This window comes from Eumetopias jubatus, unplaced genomic scaffold (assembly GCF_037043125.1).
Source record: "Eumetopias jubatus isolate StellerSeaLion01/CBP00866 unplaced genomic scaffold, mEumJub1_p1.0 scaffold_8, whole genome shotgun sequence".
In the NCBI taxonomy this organism is placed as follows: Eukaryota; Metazoa; Chordata; class Mammalia; order Carnivora; family Otariidae; genus Eumetopias; species Eumetopias jubatus.
In genome coordinates this window covers 15,237,298-15,246,716 of record NW_028274814.1, presented here as the reverse complement: position 1 = coordinate 15,246,716, position 9,419 = coordinate 15,237,298, and the positions used below count along the sequence as shown (strand labels likewise).

Sequence of the window (9,419 nt, the reverse complement as noted above, 5' to 3'; positions counted from 1 at the left end):
AGAGAGAGAGAGCGCGCGCACGCACGAGAGGGGAGGGCAGCAGAGGGAGAGGGAGAAGCAGGCTCCCCGCTGAGCAAGGAGCCTGATGAGGGGTTTGATCCCAGGACACTGAGATCATGACCTGAGCTGAAGGCAGACGCTTAACCTACTGAGCCACTCAGGCACCCCAAACACAAGGCATTTTTATGAAAACTAGAATATTTCAGAAAGTAGAGCCAAAATCCCTGAGAATGGAATGAAAAGCCTCAAAGAACAGTGAATTAGCAATACTCCTCAGAGCAGGCCCCAATTAAGGAACATTCCCTATCCCCAGAGTAAGGGGATCTGGCAATACGTGCCTACTTGGGTTTCAGAAGTGCTATGGACCAGGGGCACCTGGCTGGCTCAGTCAGTACAGTATGCAACTCTTGACCTCAGGGTTGTGAGTTTGAGCCCCCACATTGAGTGTAGAGATTACTTAAAAAAAAAAAAGAAAGAAAAATGCTATGAACCAATGATTGCTATGTACCTCCTACATTTCCTCTTCACTGTTGCTGTACTACCTCTTTTTGAACAGAAGTGCTCATCAGGTGGCTGGGGAGCAGATAACATGCCTTTTTAACTCACAGATCCTTGGATTAAGAATAGCCATATGCAGCAGTTCTTCAAAAAATTAAAAATAGAATTACCATATGATCCAGCCATTCCACTTCTGGGTATAAAAAGAATTAAAAGCAGTGACACAAAGAACTATTTGCCCTCCCATATCCATAGCAGCATTATTCACAATAGCCAAAATGTGGCAGCAACTCAGATGTTTATCAACAGAACAATGGGGGCGCTTGGGTGGCTCAGTCAGTTAAGCGTCTGACTTTGGCCCTAGGGTCCTGGGATTGAGTTCCGCATCGGGCTCCCTGCTCAGTGGGGAGTCTGTTTCTCTCTCTCTCTGTCTGCCCCTCCCCCCCACCTGTGGTCTCTTTGTATCTCTTTCTCTAATAAATAAATAAAATCTTAAAAAAAAAAAACAGAAGATGGGGCTCCTGGGTGGCTCAGTTGTTAAGCGTCTGCCTTCAGCTCAGGTCATGGTCCCAGGGTCCTGGGATGGAGCCCCGCATCGGGCTCCCTGCTCAGCAGGAAGCCTGCTTCTCCCTCTCCCACTCCCCCTGCTTGTGTTCCCTCTCCCGCTGTGTCTCTCTCTGTCAAATAAATAAATAATCTTTAAAAAAAAAAACAAACAGAAGAATGGGTAAATAAAATGAGGTATATACATACAATGAAATACAACAGGAAGATGCTGAATTTGATAGCACCTGTACTAAAACTGGAATGAGGGCAAACTGGGTGGCTCAGTTGACTGGGCATCTGACTCTTGATTTTGGCTCCAGTGGTGATCTCAGGGTCATGGGTTGAGCCCTGTCAGTCTCTAAGCTCGGTGGGGGGGTCTGCTTGAGATTCTCTCTCTCCTTCTCCCTCGGCTCCTGCCTCTCTCTCTCTCTCAAATATATAAATAAATCTTTAGGGACACCTGGGTGGCTCAGTCAGTTAAGCGTCTAACTTTGGCTCAGGTCATGATCTCAGGGTCCCAGAATGGAGCCCCAAGTCCGGCTCCATGCTCAGTGGGGAGTCTGCTTCTCCCTCTCCCCCACCCCACTTCCGTGTGAGCTCGCACTCCCTCTCAAATAAATAAATTAAATCTTCACAAATAAATCTTTAAAAAAAATAAAATTGGAATAATACAGAGAAGATTAGCAGGGACCCTGTGCAAGGATAACACACAAATTTGTGAAGCGTTCCATATTTTTCTTGTAACATTGTGTATCAGCTATACTCAAATTGAAATTAAATAAATAAGTAGGAAGAAAATTCTGATACATGCTTCAACATGGATGAAACTTGAAGATGGGGCACCTGGGTGGCCCAGTCATTTGAACGTCTGTCTTTGGGTCATGATCCCAGGGTCCTGGAATCGAGTCCCGAGACGGGTTCCCTGCTCATTGGAGAGTCTTCCTCTCTCTCCCTCTGTCCACCCCCACTCGTGCTCTCTCTCTCACTCACACTCTGTCTCTCAAATAAATAAATAAAATCTTTTAAAATAAAAAATAAAGGGGCACCTGGGTGGCTCAGATGGTTAAGCATCTGCCTTCAGCTCAGGTCATGGTCTCAGGGTCCTGGAATTGAGTCCCACATCAGGCTCCCTGCTCTGCGGGGAGTCTGCTTCTCCCTCTCCCTCTGCCTCTCCCCCTGCTTGTGCTCTCTCTCTCTCTCTAATGAATAAATAAAATCTTTAAAAAAATTTTTAAATTAAAATTAAGAAAAAAGAAACTTGAAGACATTATGCTAAATGAAATAAACCAGTCACAAAAGGATAAATACTGTAGGATTCCACTTGTGTGAAGGGTAGTCAAATAGGTAGAGACAGAAAATAAAATGGTGGTTGCCAGGGGGTTACCAAAGGGCTAGGGGGAGGGAGATAGGAAGTTATTGTTTAATGGGTACAGAGTTGTTAGGGTTTGGGTTTTTTTTTAAAGATTTTATTGTTTTCAAGTAATCTCTTTTTAAGTAATCTCCATCATGGAGCTCAAACCACAATCCCAAGATCAAGCATTGTTTGCTCTACCAACTGAGCCAGCCAATCAGTGCCCCAGGCATGGAGTTTTAGTTTTCCAAGATGAAAAAAGTTCTGGAGATGGATGGTTGCGATGATGGTACAACAATGTGAATGTACTTAATACCACTGAACTATACACCTAAAAATGGTTAAAATGGTAAACTTCATGTGATGTAAAACCACAGTTAGAAAAAAGAAAAAGAATAGCTTCACCCAATACTGCACCCTTAGCCACATTCAGATCTGGTGCAGATCAAAAGATAGTGAACTTAAATCTGATGCAATAATTGGCACAAGAGTTTTGAGGGTCTTGGAGTATGGATAAGCATATTTCACACATGGGAGGAAAGTGAATAATCTGTAGCCAGAGCAGGACTTTAATAAACTGCAAAAATGAAAAATGGCCAAAAATTCTTCTCATTGTTGGATGTATGTCCCTGTACTATGTGACCGCAGTTCCACCCATTAAGAGTCAGAGTCCATTTTTCTACCTTTAAATCTAAGCTGGGGGAGCACCTGGGTGGCTCAGTTGGTTAAGTGACTGCCTTCGGCTCGGGTCATGATCCTGGAGTCCCGGGATCGAGTCCCGCATCGGGCTCCCTGCTCAGCGAGGGGCCTGCTTCTCCCTCTGACCCTCCCCACTCTCATGTACTCTCTCTCTCTCTCATTATCACTCTCTCAAAATAAATAAATAAATCTTTTAAATAAATAAATAAATAAATAAATAAATCTAAGCTTGGGGGCGCCTGGGTGGCTCAGTCATTAAGCGTCTGCCTTCGGCTCAGGTCATGATCTCAGGGTCCTGGGATCGAGCCCTACGTTGGGTTCTCTGCTCCGCGGGAGGCCTGCTTCTCCCTCTTCCACTCCCCCTGCTTGTGTTCCCTCTCTCACTGTCTCTCTCTCTCTGTGTCAAATAAATAAATAAAATCTTTTAAAAAAATAAAAATAAATAAATCTAAGCTTGGCCATGTGGCTTACTTTGGCCATCAGGACGTTAGCACTGATGAATTAAGCAGAGGCTTGAAAAATGCTTATGTATTGGGGCTTGCCTTCCCTTGCTGTTGATAGTGCTGTAACCACAAAGAAGGTCATGTTAGACCCCTAGAAGATGAGAAACCCTGGGGAGAGCCCCAGCCATCTCAACTGTTTCAGCTGAGGCTTGGGAAATGTGAGGGAGACTACTCTGGACTATTCAATCTGGCTCAGACTAGAACACCCATAGCCCAACTCAGTACCTCATGAGAAACAATAAATGCTTTTTGTTTTAAGCCACTAAGTTTTGGATGATTTGTTACTTAGCAAAAGCTAACCCATACAGGATGGTTTTAGAGTTGGCATAATGACTGGGGAAATTCTATTGGCATTTAGTTGGTGGGGGCCAGGTTTGTTAAATGTCCAGCAATGCACACATGCAGTCCTGCACAATGAAGAATTATTCCACCCAACTGACCCCCAACTGAAGAACACTGGAACCATGCCTAAGCTTGTCACACCACTTGGAAGAGAGAATTAAAAGAAACTGATAATTATGGAAAGCCTTATCTGTATGAGACATTATATGTGCACTACTTAGTTGATTCTACACAATAACCTCCTACAGTTGTCCCCACTTAACAGATAAGAAAACTGAGACTCAGAGGGGTTACTTGGTTGTCTCATGTCACAGAGCTAATAGGAAGCAGCACCAGGACTTAAACTCACATAGGTCAAAGGTCAGCTCAGAGAGGACTTCCCTGACCACCTACTCCAAGGTGCCCTCCACACTTACCACCATCACTTGTTATTACATTATTCTTTTATTTCTTTTGTAGCACTCCTCTCTATTATCAGAGTGTTTGTTTACTTATTGTCATAAGCCCCCTACCAGAATAACTCCCATAGAAGCAGAGGCTTTGTGGGATTTACCCACCACTGCATCTCCAGCGTCTTCTCTCTCAAGAGAGAGAGGAAAGACACTCAGCAAATTAGTGCTGAGTGAATGGAGTGAATGAATGGCTTCCTATTAAATCCAGATGCCTAGGCCTCAGGCAGGCTGGTTTCTCTCAGCTTCTGTTGCTGTTGGTGTCAACTCTATTGTCCTCTCCACTGGCTCTGATTCATGTGGCCCAGTCTGAGATTTCCGCCATGATGAAAGCAGCTTCAGAAATCCTCTAATACAACCTCTTCATTCTCCAAATAGAAAAAAGAGGTTCATTGATGTCTCCTCAGGGATAGCCCTTCCCAAGCCACACCGTGGTCCCAACACCTTTGTCATGTTCCTGCACCTGTGCACTCAACCTTCACATGTACAGAACAAGCCTGCTTCACTGGGTTGCTCTGCAGATGATATAAAATAATGTGATTTTCTTATATCTCACCAACTTCAAAGATGACAATCAAATGTCACAATAACAATCGCAGATTGCAGCCTGGGGCCTGTGAGGGCTTCACATAGGCTAACTCAGGCTCTTAAAAAACCTGAGAGCTCTTGATGTAAACACTTGCTATGTCAACAAATTCTCAACTTTGTATGATCGTGATAATTACAGACAATAAGACAAGCATGGCTATCTATCACTGTGGAACGAACCACCTCAAAGCTCAGTGGCTTAAGCCAACAATGATTTATTATTGTTCATGATTCCGTTGGCTATGTGGTTCTTCTGCTGATTTCACCCAAGCTCATTCATGTAGCTGCGTTCAACGAGTCAGTGTGCTGGGGGCTGGGCTCAGCGGGAATCTCCTCTCCTCCTGCTCTTTCATCCCAGGCTTCTTGGTGGCATGAGGTTCCAAGACGACAAAGGTGGAAGCCGCAGAGCTTTTCGAGGCCTAAATTCTAGAACTTCCACAACATCACTCCCACCATATCATATCTGTCCAAGTAAGTCGCAAAGGCCAGCCTAACATTACAGGGGCTGGAGAATGGATTCCACTTCTGGATGCGAGCAGCAAAATCACATCACAAAGGGCTGTGTGTTCTGGCATGGGCCAAACTTGTGGCCATTAAGACATTTGTTGGGAGGGGCACCTAGGTGGCTCAGTTGGTTAGGCGACTGCCTTCGGCTCCGGTCATGATCCTAGAGTCCCGGGATCAAGTCCCGTATCAGGCTCCCTGCTCAGCGGGGAGTCCGCTTCTCCCTTTGACCCTCCCCCCCTCATGCTCTCTCTCTCTCTCTCATTCTCTCTCTCAAATAAATAAAATCTTTAAAAAAAAAGATTGTTGGGGGCGCCTGGGTGGCTCAGTTGGTTGGGCGACTGCCTTCGGCTTAGGTCATGATCCCGGAGTCCCGGGATCGAGTCCCGCATCGGGCTCCCTGCTCGGCAGGGAGTCTGCTTCTCCCTCTGACCCTATCCCCTCTCATGTGCTCTCTCTCTCTCTCTCTCATTCTCTCTCTCAAATAAATAAATAAAATCTTTAAAAAAAAAAGATTGTTGGGATTCCACATTATATTATCTTCATAGCTCAGACAAATGTGTTGTTAATGATAAAACGCCAGTGTCTCAAGCATGAAAGAAAGCAATATTCAAATCAGTAAAACTATCTTCAAATAGCTCTGTAATAGATTTTTTTTATAAAACCTACTCTCAAATAGCTTTTTTATAAGACTGTTATAAAGATCTACAAATGTTTATCCTTCCCCCTGCACACCCGAACCAGGAGTCCTCCCTCGCCACTAGCCGTTCAGTTTCTCATACTTTTCCATGGAAAAACTTTCCTTCCGCTTTCTACTTAGTTATGGCTGCATTCTCAGCAGCAGTATAGCTTGGCAGCTCCCCTCAGTTTCCTACTTATTTTGGCCAATTGCCACCTGGAATATTAAGTCCCCTGAGACACGCTGTCAAAGGCAACACTCCTGAAACTGCCTATTGCATTTTTTTTTTTTTTCCACACTATTGGGAAGAGCAAGACTCCCACAGGGCAAAGCAATCTCCTGTGAATGCAGGAGGAGAGAAAACCCAGGAAAGAGCTAGGCTCTGACACGCAGCTTCTGGTAAAGTCTACAGAACTCCTTTTAAACAGCCAGGTGGCCATTAACTTTTAATGGGGACTTTTTTTGTTGCTCAGTGATTTTTGGAGCCAACAGCTATTTTGTAAGAACTACAAAACACTAACATTTATTCGGAAGACATTCCTCCATGTTTTTCTTCATCGGCAAAAGAAATGCAAACTTCTTCCTTCGTCTCCTCTTAACCAGTTGTGAAAGAATTTGGGCTGGCTCAGTTCAAGTCCCAAATTACAAAAATTGTGGAAGACAACATTCGTTTTTGTTTTTGTTTTAAAGATTTTTATTTATTTGTCAGAGAGAAAGAGCACAAGCAGGGAGAGGGAAAAGCAGGCTCCTCACTGAGCAAGGAGCCCGATGTGGGACTCGATCCCAGGACCCTGGGATCATGACCTGAGCAGAAGGCAGACGCTTAACGACTGAGCCACCCAGGGATCCCGATAACATTCGTTTTTATGTGTCTTGAAAATATTGGTATCTGCCATTTGTAGACAAAAGAAGTTAACCGGGTGGCAAGTCAAGAATAAGAAAACAATTAACTAAAGTAAGCTTTCTGAGTTGTCCATAAATACTTCTAAATTTGAATTACTATTCGTGTCAAAACACTACTTCTGAGATTTTATGATTACTGTATTCGGTACTGTTAACTTAGCTAATAACATCTGTTCACAAGTAAATAAAGCAAAATACGTAGAAGGAGAAGTTGATGTCAATAAGTTGACAAGTTTTCTGCTCAAAATAAAAAGTAATCGAAAACAGGTTTCTATGATACATTTAAAAGAATTTAAATTTATTTTAATTTTTCTATTATCTAATATTCTATATTCATAAGTAATTTTTAAACTCTTATAATGTGTAATTAATTATTTAATGAAAGCTATAAAATATTTTCATATAAGGAACACTCCAGGGGTTCCAATCAATTTTATTTATGAAAGATCATTATGTTTATGTATATAAATCCACATGTGTATTATGAATTTATTTGAAACCCTCCTATATTTAATAAACTATGAATTTTTGGATTACATGCACATTTTTCTCATTCCTCTTAATATATTGGATATAATTGTTCATCTAAGATACAGTTGATTTTCTTTTTTGTGGCTGTTCTTGTTTAGATTTTTATTTATGTAGTCAGACACTAACTTTTAAGCTTTTGGATAGTATGTCTGTCTGATATATCACTTCTTCCAAGGGTTTCTCCAGAGCACTATAAATCTATAATGAGAAGGAAGCATGGGCAAGTGAGTATGAAAAATGTCCAGGAAAGAATCCTTGCTAAAGACTGCACACAATTGAATATTTCACATTTTAAGTTATTTCTATTATGTTATCTCCAAAGGGTCAAGCATTAAGTTTTCACTCACCCTGATGACCTAATTTAGGCTTGTTCCAGATTTATGAGGACTGTAAAATTAGGAAATTTTCATTAAAAAAAATTAAGACCCTCTGGATAGTTTCCCAAAGCACATCTAGCATTACTTAAGACTTTATTATTTCAGCTAGTTGGATATATCATATCTATGGCCCTAGCCAGGTCTGTAAGAGTTCTGTGACTGACGCCTAATGGAACCAATTTTCACTCTGGCAGAACAAATTCAAGTTCTAATACTAACTTGTATTCCAGTTTCCTTCAGATGCCAGGAATCAGACCCTTTAAGAGGAAAATGTATCCGAGCATCTGCTTATTAAGTGATATTCCATTTATTTCATCTAAGTAGCTGGCAGGAACAATTGACTAAAGTTAAATCTAAAATAGGAAACAAGTAGTTTTTTAATTACCGAATTTGCTTTATTCTTTGTTTAACCTTCGTTCCCTATTCTCCTTCATGGCCTCAATTTTCTACAAACTTCCCCTACCTCCACTGAGGATCATGACCCTTCTTTAAACAGGAACGAATGTTCCAGTGCACTCACCCACCTACACTAACAATCATATTACAGTCACGGTCCATTGACGGTCGCTCACATTTTTATTACCCTGCATCTGATGAACACTGATGCACTTGGGTGTCTTCCTCTGCACTGGGAGGAGAAATAATAATTTAAATAGAATTTTAAAAGTTGGCATGTTTTGTCAATAGCTTCATTGTTCCTTGTGTCCATTCATCACATCTTGCCTGCTACTGAAATCTTTCCTTACCGTTCCAGCATTATTAAAGTCAGTCATTATTAAAGTCATCTCAAAAAGAGATACCTCTGCAACTTCTAAGATACTGTCAACCAAGAATCATATTTTCAATATTTCAAATTCTATTGTATTTTCAAGCTTCTGAAACAAATATAATATTCCTGCATATTTCCTAAGATGGAATTTCATGTAGACAATGATGTGAAAGGAAAGATGATGCTTATCTAATGATTTTGGCACTGCCCCTAGATAACTGTACTAGAAAACTAGAAATAGTTTTCTTATTATCAGAAGACATTAAAGTGCATATTCTGGAGTCCTACATGTTTTACGTTTGAGACAGAGAAAAATAACTAGAAAAACAACTTAAGAATAATTATATTTGTATTCATCTAGTTTCATTAAAATAGCCTTTGGGCACACTTTTTTAAAAAACAATTACACATTATTCTACAAAATCACTTAAGGGATTATTGTATTGTTTTCATTTTCACAAAAATCAGATTTGATTAAAGCTTCATGAAAAGACCAAAACACAAATTATTCCACAATTCCTAATTTTCCAAGCCCTTCCTTCAGTTGAAATTACTTAAGTAATTTGAATCAGATAGCTTAAGTTGTTGGAGGTAAAGCTAAGGGAATAAGCCTTCCTATATGGAATGCATGCACTGTTTTTAGTAATTTTCCATTAATATAGTTTTGCCAAAATATGACT

At 41.2% G+C, this 9,419-nt stretch overlaps 1 pseudogene; it reads left to right on the top strand.

Annotated features, from left to right (window-relative positions):
* Window positions 1-1,681: 1,681 nt before the first annotated feature.
* Window positions 1,682-1,781, top strand: LOC114217368 (U6 spliceosomal RNA; annotated as a pseudogene).
* Window positions 1,782-9,419: the final 7,638 nt, after the last annotated feature.